Source organism: Acanthopagrus latus, chromosome 23, assembly GCF_904848185.1.
Source record: "Acanthopagrus latus isolate v.2019 chromosome 23, fAcaLat1.1, whole genome shotgun sequence".
Lineage (NCBI taxonomy): Eukaryota > Metazoa > Chordata > Actinopteri > Spariformes > Sparidae > Acanthopagrus > Acanthopagrus latus.
The window spans coordinates 1,083,742-1,101,108 of NC_051061.1; the positions used below are offsets into that span (position 1 = coordinate 1,083,742).

At 39.7% G+C, this 17,367-nt stretch overlaps 1 pseudogene; it reads left to right on the forward strand.

Annotated features, from left to right (window-relative positions):
* Positions 1-212: 212 nt before the first annotated feature.
* LOC119013753 lies at positions 213-1,182 on the forward strand (annotated as a pseudogene).
* The last annotated feature ends 16,185 nt before the right edge of the window (positions 1,183-17,367 follow it).

Sequence of the window (17,367 nt, forward strand, 5' to 3'; positions counted from 1 at the left end):
ACTGATGAGACTCTGAGAAAGACTTTTTATTTTGTTTAATTATTTTATTCCAAATATGCAAATAGAACACGGCTTCCTGATTGCTATTTAACAAATTATTTGCACAACATTAAATAGAAATGAAGATTTTGAGGAAGCAATATAATTCTGAAGCACAGAAAAATAAATAAATAAATTACATATTCGAAAAGGAGTGAGAAGAAGCTTTAACTATGTACAGACTCAGTGACCACAGCCTGGCCATAGAGACGGGCCGACACCGGCAGACCTGGCTGCCCAGAGAGGACCTGCTGTGTCAGCTCTGTCCACAGAGACAGGTGGAGACTGAGAACTGAAGAAAACCGAATTAATGCATTAGTCTGACTATGACTGGATTTTTAAGATGCATGTATACACCTTAGTCTGACTAAAATCGGACCGGAATGGATTTCTCATTGTCAGATTAATACACCTAGATTATTCGATTGAAAGTCGCATTGCTCCTGCATGTATACACTCCATCAGATAGGATCTTCCTTCCTGGAAGGAAGAAAAAGAGGGTGATTTCCATTCCCTCAGAATGGGTCTTTTAGCAACAATCATCTCCAGTATCAAAGGTTGTTGCATAGCTGTGGGAAAAAGCAGAGTGGATTGATCCAACATCCATAGGATCCGGTCTTTCCTCACAAAAGACGCAGCACAACTCCTAGTCCAAGCGCTGGTCATTTCCCACCTGGACTACTGCAACTCCCTCTTAGCTGGACTCACACTCTCTGCTACTAAACCATTGCAAGGTATCCAGAATGCTGCAGCACGCCTTGTTTAAAATCTTCCCAAATTCTCCCCTGTGACCCCCCTCCTCTTTGACCTCCAATGGCTTCCTGTTATGGTGCGCATCCGATTCAGATGATGGTGCTGACCTTCAAGGCCATCAACGGAAATGCACTGGTCTACCTACCTCCAAACACTGGTTCAGACCACATGCACCAGCAAGAGCACTTCGCTCATCTGTGTCAGCTGTCCAACTTGTACCCCCCATCGCTGAGAGCAAACAAAGCCCGCTCACTCAAGTCACGACTATTTTCTGTTTTGGCACCTCAGTGGTGGAATGAACTCCTGACCAATGTCAGGACAGCGGAATCACTCTCCATCTTCCGAAAATGACTCAAAACTCATTTGTTCAGACACCTTGACCCCGCGTAGCATCACTCCCTCCCACCCCCCCCCAAAAAAAATATATGCACTTGCATGTTCGTATCGTTAGCACTTATGCACTTAAAGATTCTTTGACAAAGAGTGGTTACGATCCTCAGATGAGGGCTTGACAATTGTTTCTATATTTCTTTTACTCCATCGACAGCGTGGATGGATGTCGTGGGTTCTCTCTTGTGACAAATATACTTATTGTAAGACGGTTTGGACAAAAGCTAGTGCTTAGCTAGCTTCTGCTAAATGCCTTGAATGCCCACTATGCTTTTGCTCTGCTTAGTTTTAACTCAACTTCCTGCGAAAAGTGTCTGGTTTTGTCACGCCAGGGTAAAGGGGAAAACTTAGAAGATAGTAGTTGGACACAAATGCAGTTAGGGACAAGGATATGGGGGAAACAAAAAACTTTATTCTCAAGCCGAACCAGGTACCAAAAACAGACAAAAAAGGGGATGGAAGACAAAGTAGCAACAAAACAGCAATTCAACAAAGTGCAAAGAAAAAGGGCAAAGTCCAAATCAAAACCAAAGTTGGAATCAAAATGCAAAATGCAAAAATCCAAAACATACCAAACAGGAGACGAGGCACAGGGAGAACATCAGACAGGAACATGAGCAGATGTGGACAGTGGCAAGAACAGACACAACATAAGCAAAGACAGGACAAGGAGTGCAGGGAAGACACAGACTAAATACACAAACACTAATGACAAGGACGAGGACCAACAGGTGAGATAACAAGGGGAGTGTATGGAGGGAACAATACTACAGACAGGGGGAGACAAACATGCAAGGAGAAAAGGGAGAAGACAGAGAGAAGATCATAGGGGAGAAACTTAAAGGACACAATGGGGAGTGAAATATCAAAACCTAAGACACAACAAGACACGATATAAAAAAGACATGGAAATCAAATACAAGAAACCACAAGACTAAACCAGACACAAGAACACAACACAAAGAACATGAATCTAGAGTCATGACAGGTTTTGGTCATCACAAAAATGTCTGGAAATGTCTCCATGTGTCATTAAAAATATCCAGTGGTATGACTTGAACTTATTAATGGACTAATAATGGACTTATTTATTTGGTGTAATACATAAAAAGGATCAGTAGGTGGAAGTGGGATATTGGACACTGCTTTGTGCTCTCTTTGGCTCTCTAGTCATCCTGCAGTGAGGAGTTAATGCAGCCCCATCCTATTGTTAGATTTGATTTTGTTCATTCTTGAAACACACAGACTCTTCTGCTCTCAGTGAACATAGTATGATTCATGATACAGATTAAAGGGGGAAGTAACAGTGAACACTAAAAATAAGCATGATGAGAAAAATGTTTGGAATTATGGTTCTTATGTTAATCAGACTTATAGATAACACAGATCCTTAACCACATGGTGATTCAGAGAACAATGAAAATCTCATACGTAGGAGGAATACACTTGAGTGGCATATCTTTAAAGGCCGTTTTGTCAAAATGAGTGTTTTTCTCTGAGCCAAAAATCTCCACTTCAGTAGCACTTACATACACCAAACTTACCAGTTTTATTCCTATCTATATTCTGAAGGTTTTAACAGAGGGGTTTGTTCATATATTATTCATAGCCTGGTTTATATAACATTTTACTCCTAAAAACAGGGTGAAAATAGTTTTATTTATGGCTGTTGACAGTTTTTTCTGATTTATGGTGTGATTAAAAGAGACATCCAAAATTCCCTCAACCTTTGGCTATAATATGTCAACAAAATTAAACAATAATTTTGAACATGGCTTTATCCAATGTTCATGTATGATTTATGTTCTGGAAATGTATGCAAATTAGCACATATTAATTAGATAATGTACATTTGCATATCTAAACAATTTCAGAAAACTCATAATAAAAAAAAAAAAAATTATCTTAATGTAAATAATCAGCTGGGGAAGTTTCATGGTGATATTAGTTAAAAAATGTCCCTATTCTTCACCTGTAGTGTCTCCCCTTAATTAGCTAATTATGCTAATTTCACAAATTGCCCAACATGAAACTCTTAGCAGCCAAGTTGAATTTCATCCACTAGGCCTCTAGATTACATGTCAATCATACAAGTTTACAGGAAACACCATTTCTGAGAGTCCAAGAAATTTCAAGTAGACTACTGGCATGCTGGCACCTCAGTGTTCCTCACTTTATGTGTGTCTTGATTTCATGGGTTTGAGTGACAGCTCCCGCCGCAGCACTGTAGCCGTGGTCCCGCTCACATTCCCAGAGACCTGCACACATTATGTGCTAAGAAGGCCAAAACAAGGGCATTCCAGTCCTCCTGGACACAAGAGTTTGGTTTTGTATTTGTTTGTATTTTTTTTTATGTTTATGTTTTTATGTTTATGTTTATAATATCATTAAGGCAATAATACAAAGTGTGTGTGCATGCGTGCAAGCTGAGAGGCAGATAGTATGGTATTATAAACATATGTAATATGGCATAGATAGATGATAAAATAAAAATAAATAAGTAAATAAATTAAAAGTATAAATAAGAAAAGAAGAGGAGAAAAGAAAAAGTGAACAAAAAATAGTTAAATAAGTAGTAATAGTATGCAACACAATATGAGATATATTAACATAGTATAGTGTCATATAATCTAACCTAATATAATGTAATTAGATAATATGAGATAAGATTAGATGATATAGTGTAATATGAGATATTATAATAAGAAGTGTTGTATGATTTAATCTAATATAGTCTGAAGAGATAATATGAGGGCACAATTATAATATATCATGATGTAATGTAGAACAGGATAACATGTAATAACATAATATATATGTAGACATAATATATGTGAACATAACCTAATGTAAGCAATATATCATGACAATGACTATCATAAGATTAATTAATGGAATATGGATATTGGATATATTATTGGAATTAATGGTATTAATGATAGAGGAAGAGCAAAAGAGATATATGGCACGCACTGATAAATGGATAAATATGAGTGAGAGAGTGTGTGTGTGTGTGTGTGTGTGTGTGTGTGTGTGTGTGTGTGTGTGTGTGTGTGTGTGTGTGTGTGTGTGTGTGTGTGTGTGTGAAATTGTGATTTGTTTTGAGGTGTCGGGAATGTGTGCGGTGCCGGTACAGATATAGGTATATCGAGGAAGGGATTGGCGACCATCTTTCTGTATAAGCTATTGTTTTGTTGTTATTGTAAGCAGTGATTTTTTTCCATAGAGATGTGTTCTAAGAGAAGATTGATCCAGTGATTGATGTTTATTGAGTTATTTGTTCTCTTAGCGACAATTAAAGAGATGAGCAAGCTGTTCTTGTATTTGTTTGGTATGGTGATTGTTGAAGTGTCTCCTAGTAGGCAGAGCTGTGGGGATGAAGGGATTTTTCAGTCCAGTATGGTGGAGAGGTTTTTTGTGACAGAGTTCCAGAAAGAGTGAACCGGTTGGGAAGCACAGAGTGCATGAAAGTAATCAAGTTGGTTGTCATTTATATGACAACAAGTAGTACAAGTATGAATTTGAGTTGTGAGTAATTTAAAAATTCATGTCTATCAATCCCGTAGTTCTGTATGAGGTCCTTGAAAGTGATAGAGGGATTGAAGAGGAGTGTTGAGGAGTTGAAAATCAGGGTTGTGCCATATTGGTGTGTATTTACATGGTGCTGGAGTGGATTTGAAGATCTTGATGACTTTCCACCAGGCTGTCAGAGGTGTGGAGATTACTGTGTTTTTGAAGCAGGGGTGTCGTTTGATGGGTGTATTTAGAAAATGCAGATCTGAGAGTGTGATGTTTTGGCAATAGTCTAGGTCTGACCATGAGGTATTGTGGATGGTTTGGTGGATCCATTTTGCAATATATTGTGTTTGATTTGTGACGTAGTAAAAGTAAAAGTTTGGTGCATCTCGCCCGCCTTGGGATTTGTTTTTTTGTAAAGTGGATGGTTTAATTTTTGCTTTTTTATTTTTCCAGTAGAAATGAGTGGTGATAGAGTTGATAGATTTGAACCAATTGTCTGTCAGTATGATGGGTAGCATTGAGAAGAAGTGTTGATGTGGGGGAGTATTTTAATTTTGACTGTGGCTTTTCGTCCTAATAGAGATAGTGGTAGATTCATCCAGTGCTGGAGATCATCTTCTATTGTTTTTAATAATGTATTGTAGTTGAGATGAAACAACCCTGACAGCCTGGGGGAAATGTCAATACCTAAATATTTAATATACCCAGTGTGAAAAGGAAGTGATAAGTTTGGTCCTGCAGAATCCCAAGCATCTTCTGATAGTGGTAGTATAGTATATTTGTTCCAGTTTATTGTGTAGTTGGAGATTTTTGAAAATACGTTAATAAGATTAAAGGTTTCTGTTAGTGACAGTAATGAGTCCTGTAAGTACAACAAAACACCATCTGCATAAAGGCCTACTTTGTGGTGGTGGTTTGTGGTGTCAACTCTTTTGATGATATTGTTTTGACGTATAGCTGCAGCAAGTGGTTCTATGATGTTAGCGAATAAAAAATGGAGATAGTGGGCATCCTTGTCTGGTGCTCCGGTGGAGTGTGAAGCTGTGTGATGTGATCCCGTTTGTGGTGACAGTAGCTTTTGGTGAAGTGTTTTAATCCAATGGATAAACGACTCCCCAAAAAACAAATTTATGTAATGTATGTAATGGAAAATTCCAGTTTACTTGATCGAATGCTTTTTCTGCATCTAGTGAAACAATTATTGGTTTTGGTTGGAGTTTGTTGTGCAAGATTGATGATGCTGAATAGTCTTCGTAAATTGTCCGATCCATGTCTTTTTTTTGATAAATCCTGTATGGTCGGATGTATTTGGGTTTGAGTAGAACTAATATAACAGATGTGTTCATATGTTGAGGAATTTGTGATGTTCTTTGAATTTCTAAGGTTAGTTGGTAAAAAGGGGGGGATAATATATGCCAAAAGTGTTTATAGAATTCAGGGGGAAGAGCTGTTGGGTTGGGGTGATTTATTGTTGGGCATCTGAAGTAGGGCATTGTGAAGTTCGTCTGAAGTTAATGGTTTGTCAAGTGTTTCTGCATCTTGTTTGGGTACTTTCAGCAAGTCCAGGTTATTAATTTTTTTGTTGTAGATGGATGCAGTGATCATGATGTATCGTCATTCTGGGTCAGTTATTGTGGAATGGTGCATTATAGGGATTCTTTTATTTACTAGAATACAGACACCTCTTTGTCTATTTTTGTAAGTGGCTGAAAAAAAATTTGATTAAATTATTGAGATTGGAGCATATGTGATTCAGTGTTAGATAGATGGGTTTCTTCTAGTAAACATGTGTCTGCCTTTAGTTTGACAAGATGGTTTATGATTCCTATCCTCTTGGGCCGGGCATGGATATCACACACATTCCATGTTATTAAGTTCATAAGAGGTGATGGGACTCCACCATTAGCTTGCTTTACCTCGTTTTCTACACGCCAAGTCACCGCTCCAACCACCCAGTTCAGCGGAAGGATAGTTTCGGTTTGCTTGGTCTTAGGCTCGGGATCAAATAGGCATAACAAGACATCTGGTTTGAGGTTTCTGGATCCAGGCCTGTAATAAACAGTAAAATAAAAACGGTTTAAGAACAGCGCCCACCTGGCCTGGCCAGAGTTAAGCCTCTTAGCCTTTCTAATGAATTCTAATTTTTTGTGTCCAGACAATGAATAGCTGTTCAGCCCCCTCCAACCAGTGTCTCCACTCTTCCAGAGCGAGTTTTACTGCCAATATTTCCTGGTTGCCGACGTCATAGTTCTGTTCGGCCCTGGACAACCATCTCAACAGGAAGGCACAAGGATGCATCTTGCCGTCCTTCTCAAACTGCTGAGATAGTACTGCTCCTACTCCATCATTGGACGCATCCAAAAAGTCTCTCAAAACATCATTGATCATAGCCAGGAAAATAGCAGGTGCCTTAGTGAGTCTGAATGGCATCACACAGTGTGTCCGTTGGGAGTGTTAAAACCGCTTTTCCACTCATCCCTCTCTCTAATGCGGACCGAGTGATAAGCATTGCGAAATCCAGTTTAGTGAATATTTTGGCTTGTTGGAGTTGGTCAAATACCGAGGTCATGAGAGGGAGTGGATACCGGTTCTTGATGGTGATGTCGTTCAGAGGGCTGTAGTCAATGCAGGGGCGTAGAGATCCATCCTTTTTCCCCACAAAGAGGAATCCTGCTCCAGCTGGTGAACGCGAGGGGTGAATCAATCCTGCTTCCAGTGACGTGGTGATGTAGTCATTCATGGCCTTTTTCTCAGGACCTGAAATGGAGTAGAGACAACCATTGGGAATGGTGGATCCTGGAATTAAGTCAATGGCACAGTCATAGGGGTGATGCGGAGGGAGAGACAGAGCTTTAGTCTTGTTAAATACTTCCTTCAGATGATGATAACAAGGTAGAAATATGGTCAGGTCCGGGAATTCTGAGTCTGTGGTGGGGTTGGCAGAGAATACATTTATTTCAGCAATCCGAAAAGACTGTGCTGTGTGCACTTTATGCTGTGAGAATGCTGTGTGCCGAACATCAAGTTAAGTGTCATTTTGAGACGAAGCACGAGAAGACTTTCAAAAACCAAGCAGGCAAAGCAGGGTCAATTAAACATGCTGTGTCCATGTATGATAAACACGTTGTTCGCTCAAAAGTTTTTACCGCTGCATGGGAAGCCATTTACGGTTGGCAAATTTATTAAGGAGGCTTTTCTCAGTTGCTCAGATGCTCTTGTTTAAAGCTTGCCAAATAAAGAAACAACCAAGTCACGGATAAAGGACATTCCCATGTAAGCTAGAAGTGTTCAGCAACATATTGATGAAATGGCTGCAAATGTCAGAGCTCAGCAAACAGTTGGATTAAAAGATGCTGTGGCGTTTAGCATTGCACTTGATGAAAGCGTGGATGTGACTGACGTCCCACGTTTGGCAGTCATGGCAAGGTACTACTGTGATTCAACTGTCAGAGAGGAACTTTGCTGTTTGAAGCCAATGCCTGAAACAGCAAAATGATAAAAATGAGAATGAGAATGAGGGATTAACTTCAGAAAAGTGTTTGTGGTGACCACAGACGGCGCCCCTGCTATGGTTGGGAGACAAAAGGGAACTGTCAAACTGAAGAAAAAGTTGGCCACCCCATCATGAAACTCCACTGCATAGTACACAAAGAAAATTTGTGCGCAAAAATGTCAATTTCGGATCTCAATGAACTTATGGCCACAGTGTCAAAGATTATTAACTTCATAGTGAAGCGGTCCTCACTTACACACTGCCAGTTTCAGTCCCTGCTGGAGGAGCTGGACAGCACATACACAGATCTACCTCTCCACTCAGCAGCGAGATGGCTGAGCTGCGGAAAAGTTCTGGAGCGATTTGTCAGCTCATTTGATGCTATAAAGACCTTTCTGGCTGAAAAGGGCCAAATGTAGCAAGAACTGGAGGACAAGAAGTGGATTCTGGCGGGCATTACGGGACACCTGAACGGGCTCAATCTCAGACTGCAAAATGCAGGACAAACTGTTTTGGGCATGTTTGAGACATGGAAGGCTTTTGTCAGTAAGCTGGCAGTATTCTCAGGTGACATTTTCACCTCAGCTACTTCTGACACCTAATAGAGCTGTCCTCCCAGCGCAACATTAGCACCACCGAAATAACCATGTACATGTGAGTTCACAACGCAATTTGTGGATTTCAAAAGGTACAGACCAATGTTCACTTTCTTGATCATGCCCAACAGCTTAGATGGACATAGTTTGGATGCTACTCTAATCGACTTGATGGATACAGAGGACATGGAAATGCAGCTGATTGAGCTGAAGAGCTCAACACTGTGGGTGACCAAGTTTGCAGAGCTCAAAAAACAGTTGGCAGCCACACCTGTGCAAGATCACGAAGCCCACATCCTCACCTGCTGGGCATCTGCACCTGAGAAATTCAGCTGTCTCCAGGACATTGCACTGGCGCTGCTGTCAGTCTTCGGGTCAACTTATCTCTGTGAGCAGGTGTTCTCAGACATGAAACATGTGTTAAACCCCACCCGCAGTCGGTTAACAATGGAGCGCTCTGAGGCATGTTTGCAACTCAAAGTGACTAACTACAAGCCTCAGATCACAGAGCTAAGCCAAGCAAAGTAGGGCCAGGGATCACACTGACTATCTAGTAGGCATCTGATCATGTAAGACAAAGTACTGTAGTCTCAGTTTTGGTTTGGCCTCTCTTCCTGGAGCGCTATGTTTATGAAATGTTCATGTATTTTGAGATGCGCTCTATGGATGGAATAAAATTCCAGGTATATTGGAAATGTTTTTGTATTTTGTGTCATAATATTACTTTGTGTTATTGTTGATAATGGCACACTAGATGAGAAGAAAATTCCAAATTGGCACTCCATGTCACAAAGGTTACCGACCCCTGTTGTAGAGGCTATTTGTCACCAGCGGACATAATTCCTTTCCCAAAAGAAAAGATGCAAGAGGGTCAAAACAAAAATCTTAACTGACACACCTGAGAAAATTGCCATAGAGAAAGCACACCACTAAAGACTGCAAATGAAGGCTCCAAAAAAACTGAGAAGGAATTTGTGAAAGGAGGAAAGAAAAAATGCAGAGCAAAGAATTGAAAGCAGCTGAGACTGACACTACTGTTGTTCTAAATGACTGCACAGATAATAGAAGGCCAGAAGAATCAAGTGATGACGATTTGACAGCCCTTTCTGTCAGAGATTTTCTTGTGGTCAAATTTGCTGGAAGTACGTCACTACATTAGGTTACTTGAGAAAGTGTCAGAGGATGAGCTGGAGGCAAGATTCTTGAAGGGACGCAGAGTGTGCCCAGTGCGCAACAAGCCAATTTTCCCATTCAAATCAATGGATGAAGGAACCTTTCTAAGAGAAGATATCAAGAAGAAGTTGCCTAAACCAATCACAGTTGGTGGAACAGCTAGATGGGAGAAACTGCTCATCTTTCCATGCAGTCGTGAAGAGTGGAATGTGGAATAAGACACAGAGGCCCTAAATCTTAGCCAAACCAAGAGTGGTCCAAAATCGTTGAATGCATACAGACACTATGCTTACACTTGAAAATGTATGGACTGACACCCATGCATGTGCACATAAAAAAAAAAAAAAAACTGCACGGTTACAAGTGTTACCATGTTGTTACTATAACGCTAAATTGACTAATATTCAAGTTAAATCACATAAACAGGTTATGCATGTGACCAAAAGCACATGTATGTAGTCTTTCTGTAGTGAACACAAATATCGCAGTTGCTGAAAAATATTAAGTTGAGAGGCAAATAACGTTGAATAATGGGACACAAACATGGAAGTAAGAGAGTTTTTGCTTTTCAATTTATGGCATTAATACTGTTTAAAGATTTTGTCTGTTTTTTTTTATCAGATAGTAAGGGTAGATCAAAATCGACCGAAATTAAGTCACAATCTCAAACTTCAAAATAAAAAATGGAATCCTCGATGCTGCCACACCCCCATGTCATGCCATGTCAGCTTGCCAGGCAGAAAAAAATCACACACGTGTTGAAGTGCGAGTCAACCTCCTCTAACTTGGCTACTAGCTAAGCCAGTAGCTATTAGCTACAGCCAGTCAAACGATAAGCGTGATGTTACACCATTCCTGTTCGGCACAGGGGAGATGATTTCCTCCAGGGCTGAACCTTGTGTTTACCTTCGGGGTTAAACCCCTTTCACATGTTAAGCTGGTCGGGGAAATAATACTAGGGAGCTTTGCTGTACCTGGAGGAGCCGTTGCCTTTATTCACAGCCAAGCTACAGACTATATTGTACACTTTATTGCTGTTGCTACTACTGATACTCCTTCTTCTTCTACTTCCTCTCCCATTCATTCACTGTCCTGTTGGCGGACGATCGAAAACAGGGCTCGAGGGATTACTTTTCACAAGTAGGATTGAACATTACTATTACTTGTATTTTGTGAATCGAATATTACTGTACTGTATTTATGTCCACCAGTGAAATCGTAGCCAGCTAATGTTAACTAGGATATGTTTTTTACTGATGTTCACCCGGATATAAACCGGATATGAGACTTTATATGTCATATTCTATAGCACTGACTACAACTGACACAACAATATTATCGTAGAAATAAGACAAATATTACTGGTATTACATTGACCAGCGAATTTTACTCAAGTGGCACAGACTGTATTATTCACATGTCATTCACCCTAACAAAAGTAAGATACCTCTTATGTCTCATACCCATCCCACAAAGCAACACTATGTACGATACATGGTCTGCTACTTGTGTCTACAATTTGTTGCTGGTACCGACACCGTCATTACTGGCACAGTATCGTTCCGGCGGTCCCGTTGCTGGTAGCGACGGCACCGCTGTTGCCAGTAGGCATCATCATTGCCAGTAGGCCCGTGCCGAGTGAAGCTCCAGACAGTTGTGACAGCCCTCCTGCTGTGGGTGTGTGTGTTTTCCTTATGTTTGTCTGTCATCCTGCAGGTTCCTGGTAAGCAGAGTTATAATCAACACCCCTGGGAGCACCTGATCAGTCCTCCCTGGAGTACTTAAGACCTAGCTGTCTTTGAGATTCCCTGTTTTTTTTTTTTGTTTTTTTTCATCTTTTGGCTCCCTTCTTTTTGAGCTTTTCTGTTTAAGAGCACCATGTGTTTGTTTAGTTGGCCCTGGCCTGTTTATGTTTGGTGCGGAATTTAAGATTCAATTTTTGTATCAGGGGAGAAGATACAAGTGGTTTCCAGTTTTAAATATCTTGAAGTCATCATACAACTCAACTCTCAACTTCAAAAAACAAGTTTAACAAGTTGTTGCAAAAACAAAATTTCATGTAAATAATTTTATATTTATTTGCAAATATCTCACATCAGAAGCTGCAAAAAATTATTTTCATGCTATGAGTTTCTCACATATAACATACTGCTTTGCCACTTGGTCTCATCTCTTACCACTGATACAACAATAAAGTCTGCAAAATCTGTATACAAACAAGCTCTCAAGGTCCTGGACAATAAACATAAAAGCTACCATCACTGTAATATACTCCCTAGATATGGTCTCCTTTGCTGATAAAATCTTATTAAATTTCATAATGCTTGTCTAATATTCAAAATTCTTAATGGATTAGCACCGCCCACATTTACCAGATTCATCTTTCAGAAAGATGCTGGGGAAAGATTAACTAGATCAAGTGTAAGAGGAGACATTGTTGTCCCAAGGAGGAAAACATCTTTTGGCCAGACAGCCTTCACAGTAAGAGCTTCCCAGTTTTGGAACACCCTTCCATTAGATATACGCCAAAGTGACTCTTACCATTTGCATATAATCTTAAAACTTGGTTAGAAAGCAATCAGACCTGCCATCATGCCTAGCCAGCGCATGCTCTCCTTGTCTGCCCTCATCTGCTTGCCTTCTGTCTGTCTGTCAGATTGTGTTCCCTCTGGTTTTAGCCTTGTCTTCTGTCCGTGTTGACTATCTGCCTATCATTGTTTTGTATTACTCTTCTGCTTTGCATATGCCCTATTTTGCATGATGGTGCCATATTCCCTCCTGTCTTTTGTATCATGGTCTATGTTGTCATGTTTTAACTGTCTGCACTGATTGTCTGTCTAGCATTGTGGGGGCTTTTTGTTTTCTAATCTAAATAATATTTCAATTTTCTAAATAAATAAAAAAAATAAGTATTGTTTGGTTATTTGGTTAATAAATTGTTTCATTTTTGCAGTTTATCTATTATCTATTTTTGCAGTTTATCTATTATCCATTATCTATTATCTATTTATCTATTATATTGGTACTCTGATTTATATATATTTTCATTTTCTCTGATATATAACATGTATGTATGTATGTATGTATGTATGTATGTATGTATGTATGTATGTATGTATGTATGTATGTATGTAAGTATGGATATATGTGTGTATATATTTGTGTGTATGTATATGTGTATGTATCTATATAGAGAGACATATATGGATATATAGATTACTCTATGATTTGTCTTGTTGTGTTTATATTTATAGTGTTTGCAAAATACTTATCATATATCACATATCATATATCTGAATATTCTATTACTGTTAATTCCACTATGACTATTAAAATATGCTGAACCATGTGTTCTGTATCATAGCTACATGTATGATGTTTGCCGCAAAAAACATCCAAGATGGCGGCCCCACGGCACCAATAGGCAGTAGCGGTCAATGCGGTGTCTACTCTTTATGTCTATGGTTAAAAGTGGCTCATGTTACCCCATTCTCCAATACCCATTGAACCAGACTTGACTTGTCTGATCTCATCAGCTCACAGTTGTCTTCATGAAAAAGTTTAATCCTGGTCCACTTTAATCTTTCCCATTAGCTTTCCTAAAACTCTTCTCTCCTCACCCCTCCTACCTCTCCCCTGCCTTCCTCCCCCACTGCTGATGACTTTGCAACTTACCTCACCAAGAAAGTAAAACACATCAGCTCCTCTTTTACTCATATGCCAACCCTTAAAGCACTGCCCCCAACTCTCACCTCTGTTGGCCTTACCTGCTTCTCTCCTCTGAAGATGTTCACACACTAGTGACATCTAACCATGCCAGCACCTGTTCCCTTGACCTGATTCCCTCCTCCCTTCTCCAAAACATCTCAGACAACATCTTGCCATTCCACAGCACCCTGATCAACTCCTCCCTGACATCAGAACTTATTCCAGTTCCTTTCAAGACAACAACAGTAAAACCACTCCTAAAGAAACCCACCAAAGACTCAACTTACAAACTACACACGTGAATTACTTCACTTCACTTCACATTTCATTCCTCTCTAAAACCCTGGAACACACCATCTACAAACAACTGTCCTCCTATCTTTCACAAAATGGCCTCCTTGACCCCAGTCAATTAGCAATGATTGCTGTGGCCTGGTCCTGCAGATTTGCCTTCAACAACATCCGCAGGATTGGGTCTTTCCCTACAAAGGACACAATGCAACTCCTGGTCCAAACGCTGGTCATCTCCCGCCTGGACTACTGCAACTCGCTCTTGGCTTGACTACAAGCCTCTGTGACAAAACCATTGCAGCATATCCAGAATGCTGCAGCGCCTCACCTTCAATCTACCCAAGTTCTCTCATGTGACCCCCCCTCCTCTGTGACCTCCACTGGCTTCCTGGTGCAGCCCGCATCCAATTCAAGATAATGGTACTGGCCTTCAAGGCCTTCAACGGAACTCCACCAATCTACCACCAAACATTGGTCAGACTGCACACCCCAGCGCAAGCACTTCAATTTTAAGTAGTGCAATATTGATAAGGCAAGACAGTCAAAAGATTCCCAAAGGTCAGGTAATGCCTAAACTAACATGATATTAAATAGTAGATATTAGATATTACTTTAGTTAGTTATTTAGTTATTGAACAAGTGAGCATATTCCAGGCAGAAGCTCTTTAAATAACAGTACTTATTTTTGAATGGCTATTGTTAAAAATTGCACACCATAAATAGTAATTATAACTGGGTGTGAATTCATTCACAGAAGCTTTGGGTAAAAGAATGAGATGCACAAAAGTTCACAAAGCACCTGGGATCTGAGAGCTTTGGCATCCAGTGAGGATTTGCCGTATGTAACTACGTAAGTTTAACGTCTACAAACCTCAAGATGTGCAAAGCTGGAACTAAACCAAACTATGTAAGTGGAAATGATTGCATGAGAAAATTAGACATAGATACATACTGCATTCCCAGCATAGAGCGGGGTCTCTAGTAAGTAGTCCAGCTGGAGCTGAGTCTGGGAGTCTGTCCAGAAAAAACAGCTGGAATGTATGAAGACCACAGGGTCAATTTAAACAGCCATTTATAAAACTTAAGTGGGAACAGATGAGAGTGTGTGTGTGTGTGTGTGTGTGTTTGTTTAGTGTAAGAGAGTGCATGCTTGAATGGATGTTAATTTGAACTAGATGTGCATGATCTCGGGGTCCATGAAAGTGTGTAACCAGTGTGTGTGTGTTCTTATTTACTACGTTATCCATCAGGCAGGCTATAAACATTACCAAATGTGTCTGCATGCACATGAGTGTGTTGGAGGAAGTTTGCAGCCCTCTTCTTCCCCCCCCAAAATTCTTTTAAATATTTACGACAGCCAACCAGAGGGGGTTTGTCTCCGGTCAGCTGCCATCACACACCGAAATGAACCCTGCCAAGTGGAGTTACACAACGATTTTTAATGACTGATTTACGATACTTCTTAAGGTTGAATTATTAGCATCTGACATGATAGAAGTGAGGCATAGGACCACAAAAGTTGGACAGTCCACACCTATTTCAAAAAAAAAAGAGCGAGAAAAAAAGGGATTTTGTAGTGACCTCAAGGGAGCAATTGTGTGAGGACAGAGGAACACAAAAACAAAAAGTACATGCTTAAAAGCAAGACACATGACACAAAAGTCTTCACACAGAGGGAAAACAGGATTGAAAGGCGCCACCAGAGAGCAGCAAACAAAGATGCAGGGAACAAGAGGAACATGTGCAAAAGCATGACAGCCAACACTGAAAACACGATTAGGTCAAAACCTTGTATATGGTCAAGTTGCAGAAATTTGACCAATTCATAATTAAGGTAGTCAGTGGTCAAATTTATGATTTGAACTGAAATAGCAGATCATTGTTTTGTCAAAAAAAAGTTATAACGCAGACATGTCAGGATGAGAGCAAACAGACTTCACATCAGTCTTGTTACATTCTTCGCTTCTTCATCAACTGTTTTATATTATAATTTAGCAAATAAGTCAGCAGATCTTGTGTGCAACAGTGTCTGTTCTACCAAAAAGTAAATATAAAGAGTGTCTACATGTTACAGTGTCCTTAAGGTTCAGTCAGATGTCTCACTTCCATCATAAACAGATGTAAACCTCCTCATATTCAGGTCTGTCCAATCACATGAAGACAGTTAGTCTACAGACGTGGTTCAAAGGATTGTTCAGGTGAATTAGGAGATAATGCTGTGCCTGTGATGTTTCATCATTGTATATGAAATACAGGTGTGTTCACTTCTTTACAGACACCTGAAAAAGACCACCTGTGGTTCAAACATTACATCAGTCATGTCCACACAGTCATGTTCACAGCAATAAGCAAGATGCACTGGGCTCTCATATAGTTATAGTTAGTTTGAAGTTTTGAAGCATTTTATATATATATATATATATATATATATATATATATATATATATATATATATATATATATATATATATATATATATATATATAATTTTCACAGCTCATTACCTCAACAACCTGCTGTTATGTGGGGGCATGGCTGTGGTAGCTACGACTGTTTTAATTATGGAACTATTCGACACAATTCAATTCGATCTAGTTTATTATCCATTCATTTTGTTATAAAATCACACCTATGATTAACAATCAGACAAATGTTTACAACTGATGCCAAAACTCAAAAGTTGGATTAGCTGAGCAGTGTGCACTGTGCAGTAACTGTCAAGCAGTGTTGTATGGTTCAGTTCAGTACAAAATGTCAGTAGACAATAACAGTGTGTAGTACTACCGGCAGTCACAGAATACAGCTAATGAGGGCAACACATTCAAAAGTACACAGGTCTCAAGTCTTTAACAATAAAACAGAGCCATAGGTGCCGTAATTGCCTTGACCCCTAAATTGTGGTTGAAAAAAGTGTTTAATCTCTTAATCTTGTGTGTTCTTGCTAGTGCTAGCTTTACTAGCATTCTTGTTATCTGCACAGGTTTTCACCACACGTCACACCAGGTGAACGCTAAGATACTTCCACCACTGTACTTAAACAGTGCTCTACATTGCTTGCAAATGGTCTGCTTTTTGTCCAACTTTATATTCTCATAATCCAAATCTTTTCCAGACTTTCAATTTAAGATTGGATGGTGCATCGTAAATCTTGCCGATGTTGTCAGACATGTTGCTTAGCAATGCTATGCCAATGTTACTGAGATGCATCTTGCCAGAGTGAACTTTTACAAGAGTTTGAAGATGCTGTGAGGAAGTAGCAGCGTGGCAGTTTCACTCAGCTGATTCATAACTTTAAAATCAGCCTATTGACCAGTTCACAGTACGTTGAGATTGTTTCAGAGGTCCCCATATTGTTGTAGCTGTATCTTTAACTTTAAAACCGTTTTCTGATTTCTATTGGTTAAT